Source organism: Vigna umbellata, chromosome 5 (assembly GCF_029865625.1).
Source record: "Vigna umbellata cultivar VRB3 chromosome 5, Vumbellata_1.0, whole genome shotgun sequence".
NCBI classification, from domain to species: Eukaryota; Viridiplantae; Streptophyta; class Magnoliopsida; order Fabales; family Fabaceae; genus Vigna; species Vigna umbellata.
The window spans coordinates 40,695,591-40,712,299 of NC_142169.1; the positions used below are offsets into that span (position 1 = coordinate 40,695,591).

General features: G+C 36.8%; 1 pseudogene; it reads left to right on the top strand.

The window, feature by feature from the left end:
- The first annotated feature begins 1,319 nt into the window (after positions 1 to 1,319).
- On the top strand, positions 1,320 to 2,480 carry LOC124841898 (uncharacterized; annotated as a pseudogene).
- Positions 2,481 to 16,709: the final 14,229 nt, after the last annotated feature.

Consider the following 16,709-nt stretch of genomic DNA (forward strand, 5'->3'; position numbering starts at 1 on the left):
AACCTCTTCTTGAAGGTTTGGACGGGAGTAGACGGAGGAGAAGAATTCGTACATCTAGAGAACTTTTCCCTCCTCCAGAAACACTCTTACAACCTTCACCACAAAGGTCTAACCAAAGCACTGAAAATATGGCAGAGGAGAATAATGGTAGACGAACTCTTGTAGATTACACCACTATGGTTGGCCCTCAACATTTTAACAGTATAGCAAGGCCGAGGGTTAATGCTGCAAACATGGAGGTGAAACCAACATTGATATAACTGGTAAAGAGTAATCAATTCAATGGGCTATCACATGAAAGTCCATATGAGCATCTCACTACTTTTAATGAAATTTGTAACACAATGAAGATAAATGGGGTGCCGGATGAAGCAATCAAGCTTAGCTTGTTTCCTTTCTCATTGGGAGGCAACACTAAGTTATGGTTAAACTCTTTTCCAGAAGAAAGCTTTACAGAGTGGGAAGCTGTGATTGCAAAGTTTTTAAACAAATACCTCCCACAATCTAAAGTTAATAAAGGGAAGCAAGAGATATCTTCTTTCAAACAAGGCATGGAAGAGACATTAGGTCAAGCATGGGATCGTTATAAAAGTTTGTTGAGAAAAACTCCCACGCATGGCTTTGATGAAGCAGCAGTATTCTTACTTTTCCTTGGAGGTCTTGGTTCACAAACCAAGTTGATGCTAGATGCCTCAGCAGGAGGTAATATTAAATGGAAGACTCTAGAGGAAGCAACTGAGCTGATAGAAAATATGGCTACTAATGACAATGAGTTGCACAGTGAAAGAGGAACCCCTATTCAACAGAAAGGGGTTCTACAATTACAATCAAATGATGCCTTGCTTGCTCAGAATAAGATTATAACTCAACAGTTGGAGAATCTAACAAAGACACTTGCTCAATTGCCAAAGGAATTAAAGACTGTTGCGCAAGTTCAACAACAAATGTGTGAACTATGTGGTGGTGACCATATCAACGGTCAATGCGTTTTTCCAGTGGAGGCCCTTGAAGATGTAAATTTCATGGCCAATCAATTTTCGTACCGCCAAGGTAATTTCAACCAAGGGTGGAAACCTCACCCAAGCATGGGTCAAGGTCAAGGACAATCTGGACAAGCTGGGGAATCAGGACAATTTAATAGGCCACAACAACAACCAATACTATGGCAGCAAGTGTCTACACTCAATGAAAAACATACAAAGTTGGAAGAAACTCTTCAATAATTTATGCAGGTAACTATTTCCACTCAAAAGAGCACTGAATCGTCTATTAGAAACTTGGAGATTCAAGTCGGTCAAATATCTAAGAAGTTGGAAGATATGCCTGATAAGAGTTTTGGGTTTAATATTGAAGTTAACCCTAAGGAAGAGTGTAAGGTTTTAATGAGTGTGAATGTTGAAAAAGTTGAGTTAGAGAGAAGAGAAGAAAAAGAAGAGAGAGTAGAGGGAAAAGAAGAAAGAAAAGGAGAGGATGAGAAAAAAGAGAAAAAAATTGAAAATATTCTTCCTTTTCCAACAGATTATGAGAGAATAGAGAAAGAGAGACAAGAGGGGCTTTGTACAGATATTTTCAATCAAATGGATGTTGATCTACTTGTGAATGAAGCATGGCAACAATTTTCAGCTTAGGTAAATCATATGAATCAAATCTCCAAAAGAAAAAGATATATAGAGGAGGAGATTGATGAGTGCAAAGCTGCTAAGAAGAGATCATTCCCTCCAAAAGTGAAAGATCCAGGAAGTTTCACCATTCCTTGCGTCATAGGGAGGAAAAAGGTAAAGAAAGCCCTACTTGATTTAGGGTCAAGTGTCAATTTAATGCCTTTATCTTTACTTGAGCAAATTGGTGAATTTGACATCAAGCCAACAAACATGACTTTGCTAATAGCGGATGGATCTTCAATGAATCCTTATGGTATGGCAGAAGATGTTATGGTTTGTATAGGCCAACTACAATTCTTGGTGGACTTTGTGGTGATAAAAATGGAGGATGAAAGGGTACCAATTATTCTTGGAAGACCATTTATGAAAATGGCTAAGGTCATCATTGATGTAGATGAAGGAATAGTGGTGCTTCAAGACCACGAAGAAAGGGTGGTTGTTGATGTCTTCAAAGAAGAGCAGCAGATGAAAAAGGAAGAGGCTAGTCATAAAGCTACATGTCAAGATGTACTCATGACTAGTCCTAAAGATGCAAAGTCGGGCTTTAAAGGTAAAAATTGTTTCTTATTTCAGGTTAGGGAAGAAGAAAAAGATGGCAAAGGAAGGACGATTCATGATGACTTGATGCAAACACAACCCAAACTTGGTAAACATGTGAGATTCAAAAACAGGTTGTGGGTCGTGAAAGACTATAAAGAGGATGGATTGCTAGAAATTGAATCTCCACATTCAAGAAGAATTAAGGAGGTGGACCAGAAGCAGCTGATGAGTTGGTGTGATGATAAAAAGATGAACACCAACATGGAAGATGGAACCTGAACTTTATTAGATCAAGCTAATGACGTTAAAAGAGCGCTTTCTGGGAGGCACCCCAGTGATTTCAGAACATTAATTCGTATTTTATTGTTGATTTTGATGTAATTTTATAACCTTTGGACAGTATTTTTATGTTGAAATTTTTGGTTATAGCATCTACTGATGGATGCTAGGTGGTTAAGTATCCACTGAAGGATACCAGGTTTATTAAACATGTTTGTTACACCTACTGATGGGTGTTGGTGGATTTTGGGTCAGGCTCGTGACGTTAAACAAGCACTACTTGGGAGGCAACCTAGTTGATTCATTTTATCTTTGTTATTTGTTTTGATTCTGCTTTAGTTGCATGATAGGGATTGAATGATTGAGTGGAGTGAGAAATTAATTACATGAAGTGAGTGAGGGGCATGAGTATGAGGCACTTAGGGCAAGCTAGGAAGAAGGAAAGCAAGTCACGTAAGTGCCACTGAGCGGTATCACTGCAGACTTGGGTTGGACTATTTGCCCTTAGCGAGATTAGGCCCATTTAGGTATTTTTATACCCTAGGGTGCGATTTTGGTTCTATTTTCAGATATCACTATTCTCACACACTCTCAAGCACCTTTCTAAGTGTTCTCTCCACTTTTCCTCTTCCCCCTTTACAAAAACCTCACTTTCACTCACTTTCTCACTAAGGTTCCATCCAAGTTTGGGGTTTACTGAGACCACTGCAATTGGGGGGTTGTTTCTTCAAATTCCTAAAGCATTTTCCTTTTATCTAGCATCTCCACCCAAGTAAGTTTAAGCAATTTTAATTCTAGGATTCTTGAATGCATGAATTGATTTGAACATAGTAGTTTAAACAGGATTCTTTAGGGATTTTGATTTTTATGCATGATTTGATGAGTTAATTGTTGTTTGAACCGATTAAAATGCTTGATTTGGGTCTGAACTAGAAAGATTGCATGTGGGTGGAGTTAGGAAGGGTTAAAAAGTGAGTTTTGAAAAATCTGCAGAATCGCCGCTTAGCGGAAATTTCCGCTGAGCATGATTCTTTCAGAGGTGCTTTTAAGGCTCTTTTGCTTGCTGGTTTGCTTATAGGTTGTGCTGAGGGGCTCTATTTGCCCTCAGAGGTGATTTGGCATGGTTTTGGGATGATGTTTATGGTTCACTAATGGTTAGCAACATGTCTTGTGGTTTTCTGATTTATGTTTGATGTAGGGATGACCTCATCTTCAAGCAAAAGATTCAAGACTACAGTTTCTAAGAGGAAGGATAAGGAACCAGAACACACCCATTCTAGTAGGTTCCTTTCTCACAAGCATGAGAAGCATTTTAAGATTGTCCAAGACAAGAGGCTCCTGATGGAAAGAAAAGCTGGACTGATACCTAACTTTGCTCCACAATTTGGTGAGCAATTGATGAGCAGAAATTGAAGGAGATTAGCCATATACCCTACACCAGCTAACATAGCAGTGGTGAAAAAATTTTACACAATTATCAGGAGGTTGGGTGATCATCCTGCTGAAGATTACCTAAGCTATGTTAGAGGCCACATCATTTGGTATGATCCTGACTCTATCAACAAATTTTTAGTTACTAAATGGGATGGTGAGTAGTGTCAGTTCGCTCTCTATATAGAGGAAGGAACTTATTCTGATGATGTGGAGAGTGTTCTATGTGTACCTAGAGGCCACTTCCAGAGGAATAGAAATTGTGCAGTGGTGAACATTAGGAGGACTGATTTAACTCCTCTGGCAAAGTATTGGATGACATTCTCTTATGCCAACATTCAGCCATTGATGGGGAAATTATCGTTGAGCGGCACTTTAAAGTCCCGTTGTCACTGTTGAGGGGCAAAACTGCAGCTGAGCGTCAAATAGAAGAACCACACTTACCGCTGAGCGCCATTTAAATGGGCCTTGGGCCACTTTTCTTTAATCTATAGGAATCTATATAAGGTTTTAGTCGACCTAGGGTTAGGATCTTTGGTAGAACGAAGCAAAATCACACTTTCTTCACCCCTTGGAGGAGGATTTTGGATGCTCAGGCTCCACTCTTCAAATTCTAGGGTTCTATCTTTCATTCTTTCATTATTTTTCATCTAGTTTCACCATGATTATAGTGAACTAAACCTTCATTGTTGTTGGGGAATCAATGTAATCCTTTGAAACTCTCATGTATTGAATTGGTTCTTTAATTCATATGCTTTCTTTCATTAATTGTTAGGGTTTTTCCTCTATACTCTATGCATGCTTTGTTTAACTCATTCAATTGCATGATCATTGATCTTATTTGTATGGACACATATATGTAAATCTAGACATGAAGAAATTCTCCCAATAGTAGTATTGCCTAGGCATAGGGATAGGAGGATTGGTTGCCTTTAAGCTTTTGTGCGAATGTAATGCATAAATAATTGCTAGGGAGACAAGACATTGTAAACTAGTGATTAGGAGTAGGCTTTCTTAACCAAGACATTGAGTTTAAGGTAAATTGGAAAGTGGCATTAAAATTAATGAAGAAGATGAATTCTTGAATACATGAGAGTGGATAGGATGAATTGAAACCCCCCAACAACATCACCATTCCATATATTTCAATCACGCTTTGCTTCTTTTGTTCAATTGATCAATACATGCATTCATATTTAATTTTCAGTATTTGCATTTAAACCTACAAGAATTTATTCAGAAGTCTAATTTAATCAACAAATCACATAACTGTTTAGGCCGTGAGTCCTTTGGAAAACGATACTTGGTCTTACCATTTATTATTATTTGATACGATTCGGTTACACTTGCCGAGGGTTAACAGTAATATTACTTCCGGGAGAATTTCCCCAAGATAGAACCCTAGAATTTCAAGAGTGGAGCCTGAGCATCCAAAATCCTCCCCCAAGGGGTGAAGAAAGTGTGATTTTGCTTCGTTCTACCAAAGATCCTAACCCTAGGTCGACTAAAACCTTATATAGATTCCTACAGATTACAGAAAAGTGGCCCAAGGCCCATTAAAATGGCGCTCAACGGTAAGTGCGATTCTTCTATTTGACACTCAGCTGCAATTTTGCTCCTCAACGGTAATTTCCGCTGACCGGTACCTGTGGCTCTTCTTTTATGCACTTTTTATTCCTTTTCTGACTCCAACTTATGGCTACTTCACTTCTTCCATTCAATTAATCTTAAAACCTGCAAAAACAAGGAAAACCAAGCATAAAACCCATCAAACTCTCTTATTTCTAAAACATATGCAAAAGCATGATTACAAGCTAGTTTCTAAGTCATAAAGGTTGTCTTTAAGGTCAAAATTAAGTCTAAAAATAATAGTTTTTCAACTGTTATCAGGATGTTGCACCCTTCCAGATGAGAGACATGTAGATGTCTCTAATGGAGTCTAGGATGGAGGCTCTTTATAGAGGGGAACAGGCTTTGCTGATGAACCTGACTTCAGCCTTTCCTAAGAGACAGTTTATGTCTCAAGAAGAATTCCATGCTTATGTTGCATGGCCTGCAAATCCAGCTCAAGTGATAACGGTTGAAAATACCGTTATCTGTGATGTAATTTTAATACTAAATGCACACTTTTCTGCTTAGAAACTTGCTTGGAATCGTGTCTTTCTGTTAAGTTGTATGAATAAGAGAGTTGAGGTTTAATTTGATGATTTTATGACTAATTCCCTTTGTTTTGATAGGAAATGAGTTAATATGAAAGGTCCAAAAAAAGTACTAGAAGGAAAGAAGCTTGAAGCTTGGGCGCCCTTTTTGGATGCTTGAGCGCAGTAAACCCTCTCACGCTGCCCGAGCACCCCTTTTTGGGCGCTTGAGCGCCAACTGCACAAAGCTTGGGCGTCCTCTAGAAGGCTTAAGCGCAGGAAGTGCTGCTCACCGCCCGAGCGCCCCTTTTAGGGGTGCTTGAGCGCCGGATGTAGAAGGCTTGGGCGACCTCTACGAGGCTTGAGCGTGGAAGATCACCGCTCGCCGCCCGGGCGCCCTAAGTGGGGCGCTTGAGCGCCGGTGACTCGGGCCTGGGCTTTGTTTCTGTTCTGCTTCTTTTCTATTTAAAGGACCCAGGCGTCCAAGGTTTTGCATCTCTGGCTGGACCAGCACAACAACACACTCTTCCACTCTCTCAAGGCGGATTTGGATGCGAAAGCATCCTTCCTCTAATTTTAGGGTTTTGCTATCTCATGCTTTTCCATTATTCATCTAGTTTCTCCATGTCTATGGGGAACTAAACTCTATTTGTTGTTGGAGAATGATGTAACCTTGTGAACTCTATGTATTTGAATTGATTCTTAATTCCATATGCTTTTTCATTAATTGTTAGAGTAATTCATCTATGCTTATTACATGCTTTGTTTAACTCATTCATCGCATGATTTATGAATTGCATGAGTACCGGGAGGTTCCTTACAATTTAGGTTCTTGTTTAATTCTCCCAAGAGTAATATTTCTCAGGGATGAGGGTATGAGTCTTGGTCGTCTTAAGCTCTTGTTTAATTGTTAGGAATGCTAGGAATTGCATGAACTGGTGGTTAAGGACAGGCTTATTCACCGAGGGATCGTGTTTAGGTGATTTAGTGAGTGATGTTAACATTAATGCATAAAGAAGAATTCTTACATACATGAGAGGGAACTTGGTGAAATCTAACCGCAACAACATACTCATCTCACTATAAACAACATTCGTTCATCTTTGTGTTACTCTGTTATTGATCAAACTACATTCATATTTAATTTTTTGTCTTTGCATCTTAAACCAATGATCGCATTTTATTTAAGTCTTAATTAATCGAGTCATCGCACAATTGTTTAGTGTCGAGAGTCTTCTGGATACGATACTTGGTCTTACCATTTTATATTACTTGTGCGATTTGGTACACTTGTCAATCCATCAACATCAGGCTAGCGAAGGAGAGGGTACATTTGGAGCCACAGCTATGGAGGAGGATGCTGATGAAGAAGAAGAGGAGGAAGAGGAAGATGAAGAAGAAGAGGATGACGATGATGATGATGATGACAACAGGGGTTGATCTGCTAGAGAGCATCTACTGATGGATGAAGGACTTGACGAGGAGCATCTACTGATGGATGTTGGATATAGAGAGTAGCATCTACTGATGGATGCTATTCTAACAGGATTTCTCTTTAGCTTTACTATTATGCATTTGTGAACATTGAAGTTGGTTAATATGTACTTGGCCTAATGAGATATGTTTGGATGATTTGGTTATAAGGTGTTTGTGATGAGTAATTGCTATCTTGTGCTGCTTTATTGTGTGATTGATGGTTAGATGATGCATGGTCAAGTCTTATACACATTTGGTTGCTCATGATTGTTAGAAACTGATGCATGATGTTAATTATGATTAATGTGTTGGGCAGGATGTTATCAAATTGTGGAACTTGATTTAGCCTATGAGAGATTGGGCTCTAGAATTTTTGATTGATTGAATGTTATTGCTTTGGAAGCATGATTGATTTTGCCTAATTTTGTGTGATTGAACCATTTTCTTACTTGTTACACATGATCAAGGCCATGTTTTCTTTTCCCTTAGAGTTAATGCCAATAGGTGAACCCATCAAAGAACAATTTTTCTCTTTATCCTTTGAACCTTGAGCTTAAAGTTCAAAGTTGAAAAACCCTTAGTGAAATCCTTAGCTTGAGTTGAGTAGAGTATGCGTATGTGGTAATGGAGAATGGTTCAAGTTTGGGGTTGTGAGAAACCGAAAAGAACTTTGTGAAATTCATTAAAGAGCATTGAGCTAAAGTAAAAAGAAAAAGAAAAGAAAAGAAAGAAAATAAAAGGTTAAGCTCGATGCAAGTAAAGTTGGGAATAAGTTAAAAATTGGTTTTTCACATAAAAGAAGAAAGAAAGTTGAGTTTTTATGAGAATAAACGAAGTATGCACTCTTTTAACATAGGGATTTTGTTGTCTAGAAAAACCAATTTTCTTTCTAGCCTGGCCTCAATATAAGCCTTGAAAAGCCCTTCTGATGATAACTTTCTTGTAAATGTGTTTGATATGTGGTTAAATGAAAGGCAAATTCATGTGCCATTGTGATAGTAGAGTGTAAGAGTGTCACCTCATTATATACTTTTGAGTGCTTAAGTGAAACACTTTCTTTGGAGAGGAATAGTTCCATGCATCATAGGATAACTTTCTTGCTTGATTGTTGATCATTCATGAGTTTGCATCTGTGTTGTGATTAAAGGAGCACCATAGTTGAAATTGATTGACCAATTCATCAATATATCTTGACTAACATTTGTATGATAAGCAGATATGAGTGATTACTTGTCTTGGAAGAAAGTGTTTTGTGATATGTTGAACCACTGAAGTAATGTTTAGGCTGAGTCATATTTTGTTTTGCTTGAGGACAAGCAAAGTTTCAAGTTTGGGGTTGTGATAATGGTTAATTTCACCGTTATTTGAGAGTAAATTTTGATAACAAATGAACCCTTTTTGACTTAGGAACTTGCTTGTTCTCCTGTGTTTAGTTTATTTTGATGAATAAGAGAGTTGAGGTTATAGTTTAAGATTTTATCACTAAATTCCACTGATTTTGTAGGAAACTGGGATGAATTGGAAGAAGAGTTAAATGTCAAAAAATTGGAACTCAGAAAGGACAGAAAGAGCACCAGAAGAGAAGGTTGGTAAAGGTTGCAGTCACGCTTGGGCGCCCTCTTTGGGGCGCTAAACGCCAACCGTTATGTAACGTCTCACGCTTGAGTGCCCTAAGTGGGGCGCTGAGCGGTGTCAACGTTGCCCATGATCCAATTAAGCCCTATTTAAGGATTTTCTTGACCTAGAGAGAGTATATTTTGACAAAATTGACACAAATTCAGATTTTCTTTAATTCTCTAGAGGCAGAACTGGATGCGGAAGCTCTCCTCTTCACTTTTTAGGGTTTCTCTTTCATTCTCATTCCATTGTTGATTTAGTTTCCCCATGACAAGGAGGAACTAAATTCAATTCGTTTTTGGGGGATGATGTAACCTTGTGAAGTCCATGTATTTGAATTGATTCCAATATTTTTATGCTTCTTTCATTAATTGCTAGGGTTATTCTTCTTTGCTCAATGCTTGTTATGTTTAACTCATTCAAGGCATGATTATTGGTTTTCGTGATATGGACACATACAGGGAAACCTAGATCTAGAGAATTTTCTCCCAAAAGCAGTATTGCCTAGACATAGGGATATGAGTTTTGGCAATCTTAAGGTTCTAAGCGTAATGCAGAATTAATTGCTAGTGATACAAGACATTGTGATCTAGTAATTAAGGATAGGCTTTCTTCGCCGAGACATCGAGTTTTAAGTAATTTAGAAAGTGATATCAACATTAATGAACAAGATGAATTCATATATGCATGAGAGTAAACTAGGTGAAATCTAAACCCCAAAAACATATTCATCTCATATTTTCAATATCATCCATTCATCTTTGTGCTTTCTTCAATTGATCAAAAGTGCATGCATATTTACTTTCTTGTTTTGCATTCAAAATCCTAAATTGTTCTTAAAAAGTCTTAATTAGTTGAGTAATCACATGATTGTTTAGTGTCGTGAGTCTCTTGGGAAACGATACTTGGTCTTACCATTTATTATTACTTGATACGATTCGGTACACTTGTCGACATATTAACAGAAGCTAAAAGAGAAACGGAGGAGAAAGAAAAGAAAGAGAAAAAAGAAAATGAAAGAAGAGAAAGGGAAGAGAAAGAAAAGAAAGAGAAAGAAGAAAATGAGAGAAGAGAGATGGAGGAGAAAGAAAAGATCGAGAAAGAAGAGATTGAGAGGAGGGAAAAGGCGAAGGAAGAACTCCTACTCAAAGAAGAAGTATTACTCAAGGCACCTCCTACTTTCAAATCATAATTGAGTCAAGAATTCTAGAAGGAGTTTTCCAAACTTTGAACTCTTATCCTTTCATTAATGATTCTCATTTCTTTGTTTCACAATAAACTTTTGAATGTCTTTTACCTTCAATTTTTTTGAGAGAGGGAACATTTGTTTTGAATGTCCTCCCAAAAGAACATTGCTTTTAAAAGATCAACACACTAAAAGCTTGGATAACTCTCGTGACGAAAAAGTTTTAAATTCTGTAGAAAAAATAAACTTTCCTAAAGAAAATCTTTTCAAAATAAAAGGCCTTATTTATTTCTTCTTTTGTATCTGCTTTTGTCATTACACCAACTTTTTCAAATAAAGGCTAACAACCTTCGTCATATTACCTTTTCCAAAAACAAAAGACTTTCTTTCTTTGTTCTTTTGTGTAGGTCTATTCTTTTAATAATACTCCTATTTGCTATTTGTTGTAGGTACATTTTTTATCCAGGAGGAGATCAACTTAAGCTAAGGCTAGGAGATTGGAAGAAGAAGAAGGACTTTCAAGTTTATTCTTGCTTTCCCTTAAGCCTTAGAAGACATTGGACCTCTCATGAAGAGCCATGGTAAAAGAAGATGGAAGAAGAAGATGGAGCTTGAAGGATTTTACTCTTGTGGAGAATCACTTACTAGTCTTGTTCTTTTATCTTTGTAAATATGTAAAATTTTTGTTTAGCTTTGTTTTAGAAGCTTAGTAGCTTTTAAAGTAAAGTAGCGCACCATAAACCTTGATGTAGGTGAACATGCGCTTAAAAGGGGTCATAGGAAGCCTTTGGAACATGTCAACATCAAGGAAGGCTCATATACATTGAACTTTGACGGTAGTTAGGGGGGAAGGCTCCTAAACATTGAACTTGGATGGTAGTTAGGGGGGATGACTTCCATTCATCCTCCTTTGCCATAGGAAGCTTCTAGTTCATTTCTAGTGCATTAAATGCTAGCCTACTCCTTCACCTATAAAAGGAGAGGCAATCTTGTATAATATTTTAGAACTATTTTGAATGTTAGAGTTTCTTTTCCAAATTTTCAAGTCTCCTTCACTTTAAGAAACGACTTTCTCTAGACTTCTTCTTACCTTCTACTTCAAGGTTGGCCTCACCTCTTAGAAGAACTTCTACCTAGACCATCCAACACCATCAACCACATCTCTTCATCTTGAAAAGCTTCCACAATATTCATCATCTCACATGAAGTCCATCCTTTGAAGAGCTTCATCAACACACCTTGGAGAGAATCTCTTGTTGAATAAGCATCCTCAAAGCAACCTCCATCATACTGACTGTGTTGAAATGGGAATATCAGACAACTTCTCTACACCAAAAATTCCTCAACAAAATGGAGTTGTGGAAAGGAAGAATAGCATTGGAAGAATTGGCAAGAACCATGCTTAACGAGAGAGACTTACCAAAATTCTTCTGGTAGATTTTGTAAGCACAACATGCTATGTACTGAACAGGAATGTGATCAAATCTATACTGAAACTAACTCCCTACGCGCTGTTCAAGGGAAGGAAGCCTAACATCCCACATCTACGGATCTTTGGATGTAAGTGTTTTGTTCTCAAAAATGCTAAGGAAAATCTTGGTAAGTTCGACTCCAAAGCCGATAAGGCTATCTTTATTGGTTACTCTCTCACAAGTAAAGCTTACAGAGTATATAATAAAAGAACTATGTGTGTTGAAGAGTCTGTACATGTACCGTTTGATGAACATATTGACATTGCCACTAATCAAATGCACTCTAGAAAGTCTATTGATAACGGTTGAAATACTGTTATATTTATACTTAATTTTGATAATAAATCAACCCTTTTTTACTTAGAAACTTGCTTTAACTTATAATGTGGATGAGGGAACTATGCAATTGAAAGACCAAGATGAAGAGGTAACTTTTAATGTCTTTGATAAGGTGCAGCCAATACAATTAACAAAGACGAGTCCTAAAGCTAAAGACGAAGTTCACTCAGTGACTAGTCTACCTGATAAAGCTGCCCAACCGGTTAAGAGGAATCATAGTTGTTGCTTTCCAAGGCTGAAGGAAGATGATGGAGATAAGGAAGAAAAACTCGTTCACCATGACTCTGTGATGGAAAATAATGAACCCTACCTTGGCAAACTAGTGAAATTCAAGAACAGGTTATTGGTTATCAAGGATATAAAGGCAAATGAAGATCTTGAGATTGAGGCTCCTTACTCTAGAAGAGTCAAGTTGGTGACAAGAAAGATGCTGAAATTATGTTGGTGTCATGAAAGGAAGAAGCACATCAACATTGAAAATCAAACTTGAGCTTTATTGGGTCAAGCTAGTGACGTTAAAGAAGCGCTTACTGGGAGGCAACCCAGCTTTCTAAACCTATCTTTTAAATTTATGTTTGTTTTTCTGTTTTTAGTATAGGATTTGATGTACTTGGCTTGAAATTTTATCTATGTGCAATGGTTTGTTGATGCCATGATGTTGGTCTATGATGCTGATTATATTGATTGATGTTGAGATTATGCATGATGTTGATAAACAGGTGGTTTCTCATAATATTGTGAGACAGATGCATGATGATTTTTGATTGTGTTACTGAGCAGGATGTTTAACTAAATGCTGGAATTTGAATTAGCCTTTGTGAGGTTTTGAACCCCAGAGTTTTTGTGAATGATTCCTATTACTTTGAAAGCATGAATGACTTTGTGCAGGTTTCTGTGATTGAATCAATTGCTTGCATGTGTCTGATAACGGTTGAGAAACTGTTATTTTTAAACTTAATTTTGATATTAAAAACACCCTTTCTGACTTAGAAACTTGCTTTAACTCATGTTTTTGCTTTAGTTTTGTGAATAAGATAGTTGAAGGTGAATTTAATGGTTTTGTGCTAGATTCCCTTGATTTTGTAGGCTATTAGAATGGTTTTTAAAAAAGAGTTAAAGTGTCGAATGGTTGGAAGGCAGAAAAATCAACCAGAAAGTAGAAAAGTCAACCAATCAACCAGAGTGCAGAAAAGTCGACCAGAGTGCAGAAAAAGTTGCGCTGAGCGCCATTTTGGCGTTGAGCGCCAATGACGTGGGCTTGGACCTGTTTTCTGTTATTTTTATGGGCTTCGACCTGTTTTCTGTTGTTTTTATGTTCTATTTAAGGACTTGCATGTCCTAGGGATGGTATCTTTTGATGGCTTGAGCATAGAAACACACTTTTCACCCCTTGGGGGTAGATTTGGAGATGGTGATGGCTCTCCTCTTCTCTTTCTAGGGTTTTTCTATCTGTTTCATTCTTTCATTCCATTGTTCATCTAGTTCTTCCATGACGATGGAGAACTAAACATTATTTGTTGTTGGGAAAGATGTAACCTCTTAAACTCTCATGTATTGAATTGATTCTTTATTATGTATGCTTTACTTCATTAATTGTTAGGGTTTTTCCTCTTTACTCTTTGCATGCTTTGTTTAACTCATTCAATTGCATGATCTTTGATTTTGTCGATATGGGCACATACGGGGAAATCTAGAACTGGGGAAATTCTCCCGGAAGCAATATTACATATACATAGGAATAGGAGGATCGGTTGCCTTTAAGCTTCTGTGCGAATGTAATGCATGATTAATTGCTAGGGAGACAAAACATTGTGAACTAGTAATTAGGAGTAGGCATTCTTCACCGAGACATCGGGTTTAAGGTAAATTAGAAAGTGGCATTAACATTAATGAAGAAGATGAATTCATATATGCATGAGAATAAATTAGGTGAAATCTAAATCCAACGACAATATCATCAACTTCATCCATTCATTCTTGTGTTTAGCCTCAATTGATCAAATTGCATTAATGTTTATTTTATTTCATTTGCATTCAAAAACCCCAAAATTTGTTCTTTATAGTCTTAATTAGCTAAGTAATCACATAATTGTTTACTACAGCGAGTCTCTTGGGAAACGATACTTGATCTTACCATTTATTATTACTTGATACGATTTGGTACATTTGCCGAGGTCTTAACAAGTTTTTGACTCCCTTTTCGAGGATTAAAATTTTTTTTATCAAGTTTTTGACGCCGTTACCGGGGACTCGTGGTATAACTATTCTATGTGTGTGCTTCTTAACCGATTAGACTTTTTATCTTTTTATTTTTTTATCTTTTAATTTTTTGATCTTTTTCTCTTTCTATCTTTTTTCTCTTTTTATCTTTTTATCATTTTAGATTTTTTTTTTATGTTTTTATTTTTATTTTTTCTTTTTATTTGTTTATCTTTTTATTCTTATTTTTATCTTTTCATCTTTTTATCTTTTTATCCTTTTATTTTTTTATTGTTTTATCTTTCTATCTTTATATCTTTCTATCTTTTTATCTTTTTACTTTTTATCTTTCTATCTCTTCATTTTTTTTTCTTTTTGCCTTTTTATCTTTCTATCTCTTCATCTTTTTATCTTTTTAACTTTTTATCTGTTTGTGCTAAATGGGTGCTCTAGTGCAGTGTTCTTTAGTGTTTGCAGGATAAAATTCAAAAATCTGTACTAGGAGCACAAGATCATCAAAAGAAGAAGGAGAAAGAAGGTCGTAGGGTGCGCCTGGGTGCCCTATTAAGGGTGTTGATCACCATCCTTCAAGTGTCATGTTCACCAAGTTCTATGCATGAAGTAGTTAAAAATATAAAAGAGAATGGAGTAATTAAGATTGAGGCTCCTTATTCAAGGAGGGTAAAGATGGTGAGCAAGAAGATGTTGCAGATAAGTTGGTGTGATGAAAGCAAAAGGAACACCAACATCATAGATGCAGATTGTGCTTAATGGTGTCAGGCTCATGACGTTAAACAAGTGCTTATTGGGAGGCAACCCAATTTCTGACTTTTTCTTTTGGATTTGAATTTGCTTTACAGGAATTACAGCATCTACTGATGGATGTTGGACAGCATCTACTGAGGGATGCTAGGAGGACTCAGATGATAGCATCTACTAATGGATGCTACTATGATGAAGGTGATGAATGATAGCGTCTATTGATGGATGCTATGTGATTAAGCGCCTACTGTTGGATGCCGATGAACATGAGAAAGATTAACATCTACTAATGGATGTTAATGAGAAGGATTCGCATCTACTGATGGATGTTGGAAGATTCAGATTAGAAAGCATCTATTGATGGATGCTACTAAGAGCATCTACTGATGGATGCTACTGAGTGCACCTACTGATGGATGCTATGCTACTAGACATCTACTGATGGATGTTACTGACAGCATGTACTGATGGATGCCATTAGATCAGAATTTTTATGTTTTTGCTTTATTTTAATTGAATTTTGTTTTATTTTTATGTTTTCTTATGTACTTGGTTGAATGAGTTTGTGTGCAATGGTTTGGTATGATGTGATAAACTGTGTTTTGTGATGAGTAATATTCTTGTGTTTGCTCTATTGTTCTATGATGCATGTTGAGTTAATGATTGTTGTGGCTTTTTAAGCATAGATGGTGGTTGCTCATAGTATTGTTAAAAAGAGATGCATGATTTCAATTGTGATTAATATGCTGGGTAGGATGTTTATCAAATTGTGGAACTTGAGTTAACCTGTGAGAGATTAGGCTACAAAGTTTTTGATTGATTGAATGATATTGCTTTGGAAGCATGATTGATTTTGCCTAATTTTCTATGATTGAACCACTTCCTTGCTTGTTACACATGATCAATGCCATTTTTTCTTCTCCCTTACAGCCAATGCAAATAGGTGAACCAAACAAAGAACAATTTTTCTCTAACCTTTGCACCTTGAGCCTAAATTTGAACAGTGGAAAAACCCTTTTTGAAATCCTTACCTTGAGTTAAGTAGAGTATGTTTTGTGGTAATGGAGAATGGTTCAAGTTTGGGGTGGTGAGAAACCAGAAAGAACTTTGTGAAATTTATCAAAGAGCATTGAGCAAAAGCAAAATAGCAAAAGAAAAAGAAAAGAGAAGAAAAGAAAGAAAAGAAAAGGTTGAGCTCAATGAAAGGAAAGTTGGGAATAAGTTGAAGATTTGGTTTCTCACATAAAAGGAGAAAGAGAGATTATTGTTAATGTGAATAAATGAATTTTGCACTCTCTTAACTCAAGGAATTTTGTTGTCTAGAAAAAACAATTTTCTTCTTAGCCCAGCCTCAATGCAAGCCTTGAAAAGTCCTTGTGATGATAACTTGCTTGTGAGTGTGTTTGATATGTGGTTAAATGAAAGGCAAAGTTGATTCATGTGACATTGTGATGGTAGAGTGTAAGAGTGACACCTCACTATACACCTTTGAGTTTGAGTGAAACACTGTCTTTGGTAAGGAATTGTTCCATGCACTATATGATAACAATCTTGCTTGGTTGGTTGATTATTCATGAGGATTGCATCTATTGTGTATGTCTTGATTATG